The following is a 17,088-nucleotide window of genomic DNA, read 5'->3' on the forward strand; positions in this document are numbered from 1 at the left end:
AGAGATGGATTGGCTTTTAATAAAAGGGGATTTATTTCATTAGTTCTTCAGAGGAAAGGCAGTTAACTTTCATCTGAGGTTCTTTCTTACGTGGGGAGGCTCAGGGTGATCTCTGCTGGCCTTCTCTCCAGGCCCCTGGGCTCCAACAACTTTCCCTGGGGTGTTTTCTTTCTGCATCTCCAAAGGCCTGGGCTGAGCTGCGAGTGCTGAGATGAGGTATGCTGAGCTGCTTGGGCTGTGCTAAGTTGTGCTCTCTCATGTAAGCACCAGTCAATTAAGTCAAACATCATTCACTGCAGCATGCATGCCTCCTAGCCAACTGCAGATGTAATCAGCAACAGATGAGGTTCATGTACCATTGGTTCATGTCCACAGCAACAGAACTAGGTACCTTCACCTGGCCAAGTTGACAATTGAATCTAACCACCACACATATTAAGGTGAAAATGATTGAAAGTGAATGTATACTGCCATGTATCCCACTGATTAAATCCAAAATTATATATAAGTTCTCACATGTATTATTTCAAAGGTTTAATATTGGACAAACAGTCAATAATACAGGAGTTTTGGGCGAAGCTATTATTAGAATATGCTATGGCCTATAGTTAAGAGGAAGACATCGAAAGTGTTGTAGTAGGCAGTGCAATGGTGGCTCAGCAGGTAGAATTCTCGCCTGCCATGCCGGAGACCCAGGTTGGATTCCCAGTTCCTGCCCATGTAAAAAAAAAAAAAAGGTATTACAGCAATATGGGGCTAATAATTTGGAGGGGGAGGAACAAGGATTAGGAGGAGGTTTAGATCTGATACTTGGTTATCAGTTCCTTGTGTCTTTGAATCAATGAAAAACAATGAAGATCCTGATGATTGTACAACTGAGTGAGGATACTGTGAGACATGGATTGTTTATTTTGGACATTATCCTAATGCCTAATTAGATGGAGGGGACTAAAGAGGAGAATGACTAAGAAGCAAAAATGACAAACTATAATATATACATATGATGGAACATCATGCTCTAGATGTTGTAGCCAGAACAATTAGACAAGAAAAAGAAATAAAACATATATAAATTAGAAAAAAATAAGTAATTTTCCCTATTTGTAGACAACAGGAACCTATATGCAGAAAATCCTGATGATTTCACAAAGCTACTTGAGGTAATAAACGAATTCAGAAAATTTACAGAGTACAAGATCAACAGGCAAAAAATCAATAGTCTGGGCAGGCCACGGTGGCTCAGAAGGCAAGAACGCTTGCCTGGAATGCCAGAGGACCCAGGTTCGATTCCCGGTGCCTGCCCATGTATTAAAAAAAAAAAAAAATCAGTGGTCTTTCTGTTCATCTGTTCATTAGTAATGAACCATCTGAGGAGGAAATAAAAAAACTTTCATTTACCATAGCAACTAAAAGAATCAAATATCTACAAATAAATTTTACTGAGGATGCAAAGGTCCTATATACACAAAAAATTACAAGACATTGCTAAAAGGAATGAAGAAAGACCTAAAAAAAATGAAGGACATACAGGACTCATTTATTGGAAGACAATATATTATTAAGATATCAATTCTACCCAAAGCAATTCAAAGACATAATGCAATCACAATAAAAATTTCATAAGGTTTTTTTGCCAAAATGGTAAAGGTAATCACCAAATTTATATGGATGGGTAAGGAACTACAAATAGCCAAAACCATTTTGTAAAAGAAGAACAAAATTGTAGGAACCACCTTCCCTATTTTAAAACTTTTTAGAAAGCTACAGGAATCAAAACATTGTACTGGAACAAAGGCAGACATATAGAACAATAGAATAGACTTGAGAATTCATAATAAACCCTCATATCTCTGGTCAATTCATTTTTCACAAGGGTGCCATGTATACTCTATGGGGGAATGAATAGTGTATTCACCAAATAATTCTGGTAAAACTAGATATTCATATACAAAAGAATGATGGTGGACACTTACCTCACACCAAACACAACAGTAACTTAAAATAGATCAAAGACTAAATATAAGAACAAGAACTATAAGAACTTCTACAAGAAAAAATAAGGAAGTATTTTCAGGACCTTCTGTCAAGAAATGTTTTCTCAGACTTTACACCAAAAGCATAAGCAAACAAGAAACAGTAGATAATGGGACATAATGAAAATAAAAATTTTGTGCATCAAAGGACTTCATCATAAAATTAAAAGACTACCTACATAACCGGAGAAATATTTGGAAACCACATACTCAATAAGAGCTTAATACCCAGCACAAATAAAGGAATCCTATACCACAACAACAAAAAGACAAATAACCTGGCTTAAAAATGGGCAAAAGGTTTGACTAAACATTTCTCCAAAGACATATAAATTTCAAAAACCACGTGAAAAATGCTCAATATCATTAACTATTAGAGAAGTGCAAATCAAAACCACAATATGATACCATTTAACACCTACTACAGTGGCTACTATTTTAAAAAGGAAAATAACAAGGGTCAGATTGAATGTGGAGAAATAGGAACATGCTTTTAATCTTGCTGGAAATATATAATTGTGCACCCACTGTGGAAAACAGTTTGGCTTTTCCTCAGAAAGTTAAGTATATAATTACAAGACCCAGCAATCCCACTTCTAGTCTATACCAAAAAGTACTGAAAACAGGGACTTTAATAGATATTTGCACCCTGATATTCATAGCAGCATCATTAACAATCAGCAAAGATGGAAGCAAAACAAGTGTCAATCAACAAATGAGTGGATAAACGAAATATGGTGTATACATACAGTGGGATGATAGCCATTGGAAGGAATGAAATTCTGATAAATGGGACAAAATGGATGAATCTTGAAAATATCAATTTCAGTGAAATAAGCCAGACAAAAAAGCACAAATATTCAAGACCTCACTGATATGAAATAATTAAAATAAGCATATTAATAGAGTCAGAATCTATAATACATTTTTCAAGGGCTAGTGTGGGGATTTATCAAGGGAATGGGGATTTAATGCTTAATTGGTATAGAATTTGTGTTTGGTAAATGGAAAAGTTTTGGTAATCAATGGTGGTGGTAGCGCAGCATTGCGAATGTGATTGACTCCAATGTATTGTATATTTGAATGTGGTTAAATGGGGATGTTTTAGTTTGTATATGTCACTAGAATGATAATTTTAAAAAAAAGCAGAAGTACATTGGGAAAGACAAGTATGAATTTATAAGAAAAATAAAGTTCTAGCAGTAAAAGTTGTCTATAATTAATAATAACTACAACAACAATAAAATACTTTATAGTGTATAAAAAAGTCAAGGTGTCCTCAAGAGCATTTCATCAACCTAGTCAGGCACTCATTCAGAAGAAAAGCCCACAATTATATTCATATTATCTTAATTAGCAAAGCTAGTTGTCTTTGGGGGCAATATTCACTAGACACTATTTTGTTTGCAATACATTTGTCCTCATCCAGCTGTTAACATTCCACCAATGAAAGACTGCAGTCCTATATATGTCTTCCTGTAGAAAGACACAAGAAAAAAAGGGCCATGAGGCAAACCCAAAATATGCCGGTTAAGTAGGACAAATAAATCATTGATAGAGGGATTCAAGAAATGAACATTTTGCTCCAACCGAAGTACATGAATAGTCATACGAAACTCAAATTTCTATATGGGTTTCAAATACATCAATGGCCAATAAACTCTACTAAAAGGGAAATAAGTAATAAAAACTCCTTTCCCTGGTTTACTTCAAGAACTGGACACCAACATATTCCTATTAAGGATGATATTTATTTCATCATCTGTCTTCAACAATATAAATTCTCATCATTTACCTAAGCTAGGGCCCTTTCAAGGCACAGATTCCCTTGGTCATGCATATACTATTTAGAGATGCCGTCCTAAAAATATTGGGCTAAAATAGAATACAGCTATTTAACTGCAACACATCCAAGTGCAAAAATTGTGACAAGAATGACCCAGAGTGCACTTCCACTATAGTCATTACTTGAGGGAAAGTGTAGAATACCACTCTGGTGGGTGTATTGTCCTTCCATTCTTCATGTGATATTCCAATGCAGTTAGTCATCAGATAAGAACCATTAATAGGCTTCAGACCACTGAACTTTACAGTTTTTCTGATTAAATGTAATAAGATTTCATGCAAATTCCAGTTTGTACTTTTGATCCTCCTTTTGCTGTGGAGGATTCCATCTGACAAAGTCATTGAAAAAAATTGGCCTAGAAATTGCATATCAAATCACTGGGAAATGGACCCATCTTTAAGAACTCAGGGCCTCTTATGTACCAGAATTTCAAATCTGCACTCAAGATGACTCTCTTTTTTAGATTGTATGTGATTGCCAATGACTTATCAGTTTGTTTTCTCAAAGACATATAAAGACACTCCTCGTCCAAATTTGTAAATCAATTTTCTCCAAAAACATTTACCAACTGACCTCATACATACAAGGCTCTTTCATTATAAGGGGGAAATGTAGGGTCATCATATACAACAGCTGAAATTCCTCTAAGAATTTACTCACTAATTCATCCTTTGTCATGATTCATGCTGTCGAATATTACTAATTACACATTTTCTGTCACATTACAGGTCCTTCAGAATGAAAGTTCATCACTGACCCCAAAATAATTAAAATCATTTAATGAGATGAGTCAAAATTTGGACATATTGAATTTATTGTCTTTAGTTAAAATTTCCCTGAATATAAAATGTATGAGTTCCAAAATTTCTTAACTCAATATCATGTCAAATTCATATCAAAGTTAGGGTTTCCTGTATGATTGACCAAAATGACAGTATAAGGTATTATAGTGTTTCATAACTTCAAAAATATTTGGACAGCTACAAGAAGCTGGCAGAGTCATCTCCCTCAGAGCTATGGAAACAACTGGATGGTTATTGTAATAGGTAAGTGCTGAATCAAGAAACTGATGCTTTAAAATGGTCTGAGAAGCTTGTGGCACCCTTGTGAGCCCTTCACCCACTCCCTCCCAGACTGTGCATCCATTGTGGACACTTAGCCATGTTCTGGTGGGAGCACAGTTACACCTATGCACATACTTGCATTTCAATACCTTGGTGCAGTCTGTCAGGTTGCATCCTGAAGGACTGAATCAACACTCATCTCTTGTTTTCCATCCCAGAACTTGCCCTGTAGATAGAAGAAATATGAGAATCTTAGTAAAGAGATACATTTTAAAAAGGAACCAAAATGAACTACTGAATTTAAAGTCCATGATAACTTAAATGAAAAGTTCCCCAGAGGGTTTCAAGAACAAATTGGAACTGGCAGAAGAAAGAATCATTGAACTCAAAGAAAATACACTCGAAATAAGTCTGGCTGAAGAGCAGAAAGAAAAAAAGAATTATAAAAGTACAAATGGCCTAAGACACCTCTGAGACACTATCAAGTACACCAATATGTGCATTTTGGGAGTCCCAGAAGGTGAAGAAAGAGAGAAAGTGTCATGGACAATGTTCAGGGAAGTGGTGGCAGAAAATTTCCCAAGCTTGGCAAAGGACATTAGTGAGCACACCCAAGAGGCCTAGAGAACACCAAACAGGGTAACCATAAAGAAAAATACATTGCATCATTTATTGATCATGCTATTGAATGCAAGGGACAGGAGAGGGTTCTGAAGGCTGTAGGAGGGAGATGGAAGGTTAGATACAGTGGAGTCCCAGTTAGATTGAGTACCAATTGTTAATCAGCAACCATGGAGACAAAGACAGTGAGTTAAAATACTTAAAGTGCTGAAAGGAAAGAATTGCTGACCAGGAATTTTATATACAGTGAGACTTCCTTTTAGAGGTGAGGCAGAGATTGAGACATTCCCAGATGAGCAGAAGCTGAGGGAGTTCATCACCAATAGACCTGCCATGCAAACAATACTAAAGGACATTCTTCAGATTGAAGGGAAAGGATGTAATACAGTGGTTCAAAGTGGCACAAAGAAATAAACACCTGTGGTGAAATAACCATTTGGATAATTATAAATACCAGTATGATTATGATGCATCAATTGGTATGTAACCCCACTTCCTTTTATGCAAATGCATCTTATGTACCAGAGTTTATGCAAATGCATAAAAGGTGATGCTAAATCTATGGTTTTGAATATACAATGTACTAAGCTATAAGTTGTAACAAGTATAAAAAGAAAATGAATGGACAGAGCAGTATAGAAAAGTGTATGTTTATGCTATTGAAATTAAGTGGTATCAAACCACATATGATTGCTATATATTTAGGATGTTACATTTTAACTCCATCATAACCAAAAGAAAAATTGGTGATAGAAAAGAGCTGACATTCAATATGGTACAACATAAAATATCAACTACATACTTCTTCAAATATACAAGTAGAGATTATCAGAAGAATGGAGGGACAATAAAAAGTATAAGCGTAGAAAGGCTAAATAGCTAAAGGTCAGAAGAAAGTCCTGCATTATCAGTAGTATCTTTAAATGTAAATGCTTTAATCTCTCCAATCAAAAGGCACAAATTGGCAGAGTGGATATAAAAGCATTACCGAACTGTATACTGCTCCAAGAGACTCACCTTAAATTTGAACATAACAAATAAAGTTGAAAGTGAAAGGAAGGAAAAAATATACATTCAAGTAGTAAACAAATATGAGTTGTATTAGCTATAATAAAATCAGATTAAAAAGGCTTTGAGTAAAAAACAGTTATGAGGGACAAAGACACTCATTATACACTGATAAAGGGGCAATTCAACACAAGATGTAACAATTATTAATATATATATATACATAACAGAAGAAACCCCAAATGAAGCAAATACTGACATATTTGAAGGGAGAAATAGTAGGAGACCTTAATATAGCACTTTCAATATTGGATCAAAAATCTAGTCAAAATAAGGAAATGCAAGACTTGAATTCTAAATCAATTAGACTTAATAGATATCTATAGAGCACTTCAAACAATAAAAACAGGATCACATTCTTCTCAGTAGGCAGGGATCATCCCCCAGGATAGACCATATGATAGGTCACAAACAAGTCTCAATATGGTAAAAAGTATTGAAATCATAAAATGTATACTCTCTGACAACAATCAAATGAACTAGAAATCAATAACAGAGGAACAAATGGAAAATTCACAACCATGTGGAAATTAAACAACATACTCTTAAACAACAAATAAGTTAAAGAGGAAATCAGAAGTGAAATTGCAAATATTTTGATGTGAATGAAAATGAAAATTCAAATACCAAAACTTATGTGGGATGCTGTGAAGGCAGTTGCTGAGAGGGAAATTTATAGCTCTAAATGCTTACAATAAAATAGAAAAAAATACTTCAAATTAAAGATCTAACCATGGAATTGAGAGAACTAGGAAAAGAAAAGCAAACTAAACCCATATCAAGCGGATGGAAAGGAATATCAGAGATTAGAGTGGAGAGAAATGTAACAAAAAGTAAAAAAAAAAAAAAATAGCATTAGTAAAGCTAAAAGTTTTTTTGAAAAAATCAATAAAGTTGACAATCTTCTATCTAAACTGACAAAGAAAAGAAGAGAGAGGATACAAATAGTGAAAGTCAGAAATGAAAAGAGGGATATCAATTCTGAATCTGCTGGTATAAAAAAGGACTATTAGAGGATACTATGACAACCATAGGCCAGTAAATTAGATAATCTAGATGAAATGGTCAAATTTTTAGAAACACACAATGTATATGGACACAAGAAATAGAAGATCTCAACAAACCAATTACTAGTAAAGAGATTGAATCAGTAATTAAAAACTTCCAACATAAAAAAGGCACAGGTCCAGATTACTTCACAGGGGAATTCTAGAAAACATTCCACGAAGACTAAACTCCAAAACTGATAAAACCCTTCCAAAATATTGAAGATGAGGGAATACTCCTAAGTCATTCTACAAAGCCAACATACCCTCTTACCAAAGCCAAATAAAGATACCAAAGGAAAGGAAAACTACAGAACAAATTTATTATGAAAATAGATGTGAAAATTCTCAACAAAGTATCAGCAAACAGAATCTAACTCCATATTAAAAGAATTAGACATGATGAACAAATGGGATTTCTCCTTGGTATGTAAGTTTGGTTCAACACAAGAAAATCAACTAATGTAACAAAATGAAGGGAACAAACTAATATTATCATCTCAATCAATGCAGAAAAAGATTTCAACAAAATCCAGCACCTCTTCCTAATGAAATGACCTAGAATACTAAGAATAGAAGGAAAAACTTCCTCTACTTGAAAAAGTGCATATATAAAAGCCCACAGCTAACACTCTACTTAATGATGAAAACTGAAAGCTTTCCCTCTAAGATTAGGAGTAAGGCAAAGAGGCCTACTGTTATTTAATATTGTACTGGAAGTTCTAGCCAGATAAATTAGGTGAGAAAAAGAAATAAATGGCATCCAAAATAGAAAGTAAGATGCAAACCTTTCCCTATTTGCTGATTCATGATCTTACATACAGAAAATCCTGAAAAATCCATGACAAAGATCAGAACAAATAAATGAATCTAGCAAAGTGGCAGGGAACAAATTCAACACTGAAACATCAAAATGCTTATATACACAAGAAATGAACACTCAGAGTGAGAAATCAAGAAAAAATCCATTTACAATAGGAACTAAAAGAATCAAATACCTAGCTAAAAATCTAATCAAGGTTGGAAAGTTTTCTGAACATAGAAAATTAAAAAAAAAATTAGGGACTGAAATTCAGCAATCTCTTTACTGATCTATTTATAAATTGGCATGTTTTTTGAAAAAGGACCCCCATGAATCTTACATTTTCTATCATATTCCAAAGTTCTTTCTGTATGTAAGAGCATCATTGAGCCAGAAGGAGCCCAAATAACCTACCATTATGAATACCGAATTCTTCCTCAGCCCTCTCAAAGACTCAGGGGAAAAAGAGCCATGAAGTGAACCCTGAGTAGGTTAAATTCCTAGAAAAAATAGACCACTGAAGTTAGGCATCAAGAACTGCAATTTGTTCCTTCCATAAAATATATAAATTCCTTCCATAATATATATATAAACCAAATTTTCCCTCAATATTTTCTATTCTCAATCCCATATAATCTGCAATGATCACAAATTCCTGTATGAGGACTCTCCTCTAGGACAGAACCTCAAAATAAGCCTATTTAACATGATTATTATGTCATTATCTAACTTTAACAAGATAAGTTCTCATCATTGACTCAATATATGGCTCTTTTTTTTTTTAGGTGAATGTTCTTTTCCAGTGTAATTTTACTGAGATGTATTCACACACCATACAATCCATCCACAGTATACAATCAGTGGTTCACAGTATAATCACATAGTTGTATATTCATCCCCATGATCATTTTTAGAAAATTTGCATTACTCCAGGAAGAAAAATTGAAAGAAGGACGAAAACCCCAAAATCCTATACCTCTTGTACCTCCCTCTTACTGACCAATAGTATTGCGGTCTACCCAATTTTAGGTGTAGGTTAATTAAAACAGTGTAGTATTGACATAGATAGATACATGTATCAGTGGAACAAAGCAAAACATCCACAAGTAGATTCATACAAACATGGACAACTGACTTTCTTTTTTTTGCATTATAGTTATACAATCATTTTCAAAGATCTGGTCGACCGATTACAGTTCAACAACTTCAGATATTTCCTTCTGGTTATTCTAAAACACTAGAAACTAAAAAGAAATATCTATATAATGAGTCAGTAGTCACAATCATTTATTAAAGCCTAATTTATCAGTTACATCTCCTCACTCTCATTTGGTCTTTCTCTCAATCTTCAGGGATATCTGGACAATGGTGATTTTAACTTCTCATGTTGGAAAGGTGTGCTGACCTTCTAGGGCGGAGGACTGAAACTGGTTAATGTCCTTGGAGAGACTGGTACTTCTGGGTTTCACAACTTATCTGGCCTAGGATCAATGTGGAGGCCTTAAACTTCTGAAATAATAAATTTGCTAAATAAACTTTTATAGAGACTTAGATAGAGTGCATAACACTCCTTAAGGTTTTCAGGAATACTGTTGGTTGTGGTATGGCATACTGTGGTTGTTTGAAATATCTGGCTAAAGCTTGCATTAGAGTAACTTTCAGAATGAACTCTTGATGCTATTTGAAATGCCTTGACCACTGAAACTTTATTTTGTTCCATTTATTTTCCCCCTTTTGGTCAATAAGGCATTCTCAATCCCATGATTCCCTGGCCAGGCTCATCCTGGGAGTCTTGTCTCACACTGCCAGTATATTACACCCCTGGGAGTCATGACCTATGTAGGGAGGGAGTGAATGGTTTTATTTGAAAAGAAGCTCTCTGGGCATAACTCTTAGGCATAATTACATGCAGGCCTAGCTTAATAATTGCAGAAATACAAGAAATAAGTTTCATAAGAGCAGGCTTCAAGATCAATGGCTTGACTTATTAAATTAGGAGTCCCTAATTCCTAAGAGAATATCAGGAATTCCCTAAGTGAGGAAGTTTATAGTCCCACCTTTTTCCCCAGTCCCTCAAGGTGACTTTGCAAATACATTTTTATTTTCTGCCTAAAATACTCTGGAATTTATCCAGGTATTACATTAAACTGTAAAAAATAATAATATCTCATTACTAAATCTAGGTTCCATGTAATTAGGTTGTTTAAATAAACTGACAAGACAAGTTAAATTAGATAGTGTGCTACAGAAAATTTAAATTTGGATCAAATAAGCATCTATTTGTTTAGTCTTGCATAGAAGTTGAGATTTTTAAAACACAGACAATATCATCCTTTACTCTGTATCCTGATTTGCCTTAGTCCTAACCAGGTCCATTTCATTCATATCTCTAATTGGAGTCTTATCTCTTTTTTCAGCCTCCTTAACAAAGTTGCTGTATGGAGTAATGCTGACTTACAGAGCTGCCAAACTCTGAGTCTCAGGTGTCACACTGATACCCAATGTTCCAGGGAAATGCCAGGCTATACAAAAAGAGCACAACATCTATGAATTTAGAAATAACTATTAAAATTCAGGAATAGATGTGACTGCTATAAGAGCTTACAATCTAGGAACCTTTACAATGAACCTTATTTGAACATTCTGTATTCCTTAATCATCGATTGTCCAATCTCTGCCACTTTCTATCCCTGTTAACCTATACACTTCTTTCTAATTTTCAGGGTTTATTCATTATAGTTAGCTTATATTAGTGAGACCGCATATTATTTGTACATTTGTTTCTGCCTTATTTCATTCAACATAATGTATTCAAGGTTCATTCACCTCGTTGCGTGCCACACAACTTCATTCCTTCATGCAGCTGCTCAATAATCCATTATACATATATACCACATTTTGTCCTTCTGTTCATCAGTCAATGCGCTTTTAGGCCACCTCTATTTATTGCAAATTATGAATAATGCCACCATAAACACCAGTCTACAAATGCCTATTTGTGTCCCTGCTTTCAGTTCTTCCAAGTTTTTGTCTACCAACTTCTTAGTTGCAGGATCATGTGGCAACCCTATACTTAATTTCCTATGGGAGCACCACACTGCCCTCCGGAGGGTCTTTGCCAGTCTACTTCACTGAAAGCAGCGAATAAGTATATCTTTCTCTTCACATTTTCTCTAGCACTAGTATCCTTCTGTTTATTTTTTTAATTTTAATTTTTTTATTTTTTGTATGCTGTATGGCAGGGGTCATATTTCATTCTTTTCCATGTGAGTATCCCATTATTGCAGCACCATTTGTTGAATTTTTGTTGTTTGTTTGGTTGGTTTTTTCATTGTTTGTTTTTGGGAAATGCATGGATTGGGAATTAAACCCAGGTCTCCCACATGGCAGGTGAGAATTGTGCCACTGCACTACCCTTGCACCCCCCATTCTGTTTATTTTTTTAACAGTTTTATTCATACACCATGAAATCCATCCTTAGAGTACAATCAAAGGTTCCCATTATAGCCACATAGTTATTCATTCGCTACCTCAATCTATATGAGAACATTTCCTTTTCTTCCACAAATAATGAAAGAGAGAAAACAAAGAAAAAGAGAAAGAGCAACAAGAATATCATATTTCTCCATTATATTCTGCTCTTAAAGACATTTAGCTTTCACATATTGTCTTTGTCACAATTAATGAAAGAACACTATGATGTTACTGATAACCATAGACCCTAGTTTGCATTAACTGGATATTTTTTCCACTTAACATCCCCTTTTTAACACCTTACAATAGTGATATTCAATTGTTCTCTCTCAATTAAAAAAATTATTATATTTATACATTTAATCACCATCATTTTCCATTGTAGGTTTTGCTATGTTATGCAGTCCCAATTTTTATCCTCTATCTTTCCTTCTGGTATCATACATGACATTACCTTTCCTTTTCCAACCAAACTTACCTTAAATTTTGTTCATTATGCTTGCAATATTGTGCAATCATCACATAGTATTGTGCTATCCATTTCTGGATTTTAAAAATCAATTTTGTTAAAAGTTCTGTATTGCTCAGCATCAAGTGTCCAAACTACCCATTTTCTATCTCCTAATAACCTGTGTTCTTAATTTTACCTCTCAGAATTTTTGCTCATTATATTTAGCTCATATTAGTGAGACTATATAGTATTTGCCTTTTTGTTTCTGTCTTATTTTACTCAATGTCCTCAAGGTTCATCCACATTGTTGCATGCTTCGTAACTTTATTTTCTTACAGCTTTGTAATATTGTATCATATGAATATATCACAATTTGTTTATGCATTCATTTACTGATGAACGTTAGGCTGTTTACATCTCTTGGCCATCATGAATAATGCCATGATAAACACTGGTGTGTAAGTGTCCATTCATATCCCTGCTTTCAGTTCCTGCAAATATATACCTATTAATGGGATTGCTGGATCATACAGCAATTCTATACTTAGATTCCTGGAAATATGTCAAACTACCTTCCAGAGTGGTTACAGAAAGCTACATTCCTACCAACAGTGAGTGTGTGTACCTATTTCACCACCTCCTCTCCAGCACTTGTAGTTTTCTAGTTCTTTTTGTAAATGCTATTGTAGTAGGTGTGAGATGAAATTTCAGTGTGTTTTTTATTTTAATGCAATTTATTGATATATATATTATATATTCACATACCATATATCATTCAAAGTGTACAGTCAATATCATCATATAGGTCTGCATTCATCATCACAATCAACTTTTCCTTTTTTGTGTGAAAAATGATATATATATACAAAAAAAGCAATAAATATAAAAGTGCACCACAACAATTAGCTGTAGAAGAGATTTCAGAATTCGGTATGGGTTACAATTCCATAATTTTAAGTTTTTATTACTAGCTGCACCAAGACACTGGAAACTAAAAGAAATGTCAATATAATGATTCAGCAATCCTACTCATTTGTTAAATACTACCTTCTCTATATAACTCCACCATCTCCTTTTCAGTATGGTTTTGATTTATATTTCCCTAATGGCTAGTGAAGTTGAGGAACTTTTCATATGTTTTTTGAGTCATTTGTATTTCCTCTTTGGAAAAGTGTCTATCCATGTCTTTGGCCTATTTTTTAATTGGGTTGTCTTTGGTTGTAGCATTGTAGTATCTCTTTATATATTCTGGATGTTAAACCCTTATCTGATATGTGGTTTCCAAATACTGTCTCCCAATATTTGGAAAAAATGTAATTTTTTCTTGATTTCCTCTTCAGATTGCTCATTGCTGGTATATAAAGTCACTAATGATTTTTGCGTGTTGGTCTTGTATTTTGCCACTTTGCTGTACTTGTTCATTATCTCTAGTAACTTTTCTGTGGATTTTTTTTTTTTTTTGGATTTTTTACATTTAGGATCATGTCATCTGCAAACAGTGAATGTTTTGCTTATTCCTTTCCAATTTGGATGACTTTTATTTCTTTCTCTCACCTATTTGCTCTAGCTAGGACTTCCAGCACAATGTTGAATAACAATGGTGACAATGGGCATTCTTGTCATGTTCTTGATCTTAGAGGTAATGCTTTCAGACTTCCCTCATCAAAGATTGTTAGCTGTGTTTTTTTTTTTATAAATTACCTTTATCATGCTGAAGAAGTTTCCTTCTATTCTGATCCTTTGAAGTGTTTTCTTTAAGAAAATAAGTTGAACTTTGTCAAATGCCTTTTCTGTATCAATCAACCTGAGATGTTCATGTGTTTTTCCTGTTTAGTTTATTGATGTGATGTATTACATTAATTGATTTTCTTGTGTTGAACCAGACTTGTATACCTGAAATAAATCCCACTTGGTCATGGTGTATAATCCTTTTAATGTGCTGCCGGATTTGATTTGCGAATATTTTGTAGAGTATTTTTTCATCAATATTCACTGAAGAGATTGGCCTGTGATTTTCTTTTATTGTAGTAACTTTGTCTTGCTTTGGTATTAAGGTGATGTTTGGTTCATAGAATGAGTTAGGTAGCTTTCCTTCCTCTTCAATTTTTTTGAAGAGTTTCAGCAGGATTGGTAGTAATTTTTCTTGAGTGCTTGGTAGAATTTACACGTGAGAGCCATCTTGCCCTGGACTTTTCTTTGGAGGGAGCTTCTTGATGACTAATTCAATCTCTGCTTGTGATTTGTTTGTTGAGGTCTTCTATTTCTTCTTGAGTCAATGTTGGTTGTTCAAGCTTTTCTAGAAAATTGTCCATTTAATCTAAGTTATCTAGTTTGTTAGCATATAGTAGTGTCTCTAATTATCTCCTTTATTTCTGAGGCATCAGTAGTTATGTATCCCCTCTAATTACTTTATTTTATTTATTTGAATCCTCTCTGTTTTTCCCCTTTGTCAGCCTGGCTAAGGGTCCATTGACTTTATTCATTTTTTTTTAAAGAACCAGCTTCTGGTTTTGTTGATTCTACTGTCTTCATGCTCTCAATTTCATTTATTTTGTGCTAACCTTTGTTATTTCATTCCTTCTGCTTGCTCTGGGGTCAGTTTGCTCTTCTTTCTTAGTTCCTCCAGGTGAGCAGTTAATTCCTCAATTTTTATCTTTCTTCTTTTTGAATACAGATGTTTAGGGAATAAATTTCCCTCTCAGCACTTCCTTTGCTGTATTCCATAAATTTTGACATGCTGTGTTCTCGTTTTCATTTGCCTCAAGATATTTACAGATTTATCTTGTAATTTCTCTCTTGACCCATTGGTTGTTTAAGTGTGTGTTGTTTAGCCTCCACATATTTGAGAATTTTCCAGCCTTATACCTGTTACTGATTTCCATCTTCATTCCATTATGATCCAAGAAAGTGTTTTGCATAATTTCAATCTTTTAAAATGTATTTGATTTTCTTTGTGACCCAACATGTGGTTTATCCTGGAGAATGCCACATGAGCACTTGAGAAAAATGTATGTCCTGCTGTTGTTGAGTGCAATGATCTGATAAATGTCTAAGTCTAGTTCATTTATCATATTATTCAAAATTTCTATTTCCTTACTGATCCTCTGTCTAGATACTCTATCCATTGATGAGAGTGGTGTATTGAAGTCTCCAGCTATTATTATAGAGGTATCTACATCTCCCTTCAGTGTGTCAGTATTTGCCTCGTATTTTGGATCACTCTCACTCAGTACATAGAGAGCTATGATTGTTATTTTCTTGATCAATAGTTCCTTTTATTAATGTATCATGTCCTCTTTTTCTTTTTCAACTGTTTTACATTTGAAGTCTAATTTGTCTGATATTAGTATAGCTGTCCACACTTATTGTTTGCATGAAATATTTTTCCAACCTTTCACTTTCAACCTGTTTTGTTCTTGGGTCTAAAGTGAGTCTCTTGTAGACAGCATATAAATAGATCCTGTTTTTTTTAACCCATCCTGGGAATTTTCATTTGATTGGGGAGTTTAATCCATTAACATTTAATGTTATTGTTGTGAAGGCAGTCCTTTCTTCAACCATTGCTTTAGATTTTGTCTGTTATATTTTATTTTTTCTCTTTTTTTACCCAATTAGTTATCCATTCTACTCATCTTCATTTCAACACTTTTTTGGTAAACATCTCTCTCCAGTCTTTTCCTATCAGTCTGTAGCACTCCCTTTAGTATTTCTTGTGGAGTAGGTCTTTTGTTTTTAAATTCTTTCATTGTCTGTTTCTATGAGAATATAAACTATCCCTTATTTTTGAAAGACAGTTTTTCCAGATATATAATTCTTGGTTGGCAGATTTTCTTTTTCAGAATCTTAAATATATCATACCACTGCCACCTCACCTCCATGTTTTCTGCTGAGAGATCCACATTTAGTCTTATTGAGCTTCCCTTACATGTGATGGATTTCTTTTCTCTTGCTACTTTCAGAATTCTCTCTTTCTCATTGACATTCAACAATTTGATGAGTAAGTGGATTATTTCCTCCATTATTCTTTCTGTCCCTTGCCTTTTTCTTCTCCTTCTCTGACACCCATAATATATATATTCATGTGCCTCATGTTGCCTTTCAGATCCCTGAAACCCTGCTCAAAATTTTCTAATCTTTTCTATCTGTTCCTTGGTATGTAGGATATCAGATGTTCTGTCTTCTAGTTCACTAATCCTTTCTTCTTCCTCTTCAAATCTGCTGTTGTATGTCTCCATTGTGTGTGTGTTGCATTTTGCCATTTTAATTCCTCTTGAATAAAGTCACTTTTTTTTCGAGCCAGGAAACTAGAATCACACTAAGCCAGTTGTTCTAGCTAGTAAAATGCTGGAATGCAATATGCCAGAAATAGAATGGCTTTTTAAAAAAGAGAACTTATTAAGTTGCAAATTTGCAGGTCTGAGGCCATGAAAAATGTCCAAATTAAAGCAAGGCTATAAAATTGTCCAATCTAAGGAAGCCAGAAAAAGATACCTTGGTTCAAGAAGGCCAATGACATTCAAGGTTTCTCTCTCAGCTGAGAAGACACATGGTGATTTCTGCTAGCTTTCTCTCCAGGCTTCTTCAATGGCTTGCCTGGGGTTCTGTCTATTCTATTGGCTCTGTCAGCTCTGGTGGCTCTCCAGGTTTTTCCAAAATGGTTCCATCTTAAAAGGCTCCAACAAG

The 17,088-nt window shown here is 34.3% G+C and overlaps 2 non-coding genes across 2 annotated transcripts; both read right to left on the bottom strand.

Moving 5' to 3' along the window:
- Positions 1 to 3,751: 3,751 nt before the first annotated feature.
- LOC143652805 (small nucleolar RNA SNORD115) lies at positions 3,752 to 3,830 on the bottom strand. The gene has a single exon (XR_013160862.1). It is a non-coding gene; the product is annotated as a small nucleolar RNA SNORD115 (small nucleolar RNA).
- Positions 3,831 to 9,161: 5,331 nt separating this feature from the next.
- On the bottom strand, positions 9,162 to 9,240 carry LOC143652793 (small nucleolar RNA SNORD115). The gene has a single exon (XR_013160853.1). It is a non-coding gene; the product is annotated as a small nucleolar RNA SNORD115 (small nucleolar RNA).
- Between the last annotated feature and the right edge of the window lie 7,848 nt (positions 9,241 to 17,088).

The sequence above is a fragment of the Tamandua tetradactyla genome, chromosome 12 (assembly GCF_023851605.1).
Source record: "Tamandua tetradactyla isolate mTamTet1 chromosome 12, mTamTet1.pri, whole genome shotgun sequence".
In the NCBI taxonomy this organism is placed as follows: domain Eukaryota; kingdom Metazoa; phylum Chordata; class Mammalia; order Pilosa; family Myrmecophagidae; genus Tamandua; species Tamandua tetradactyla.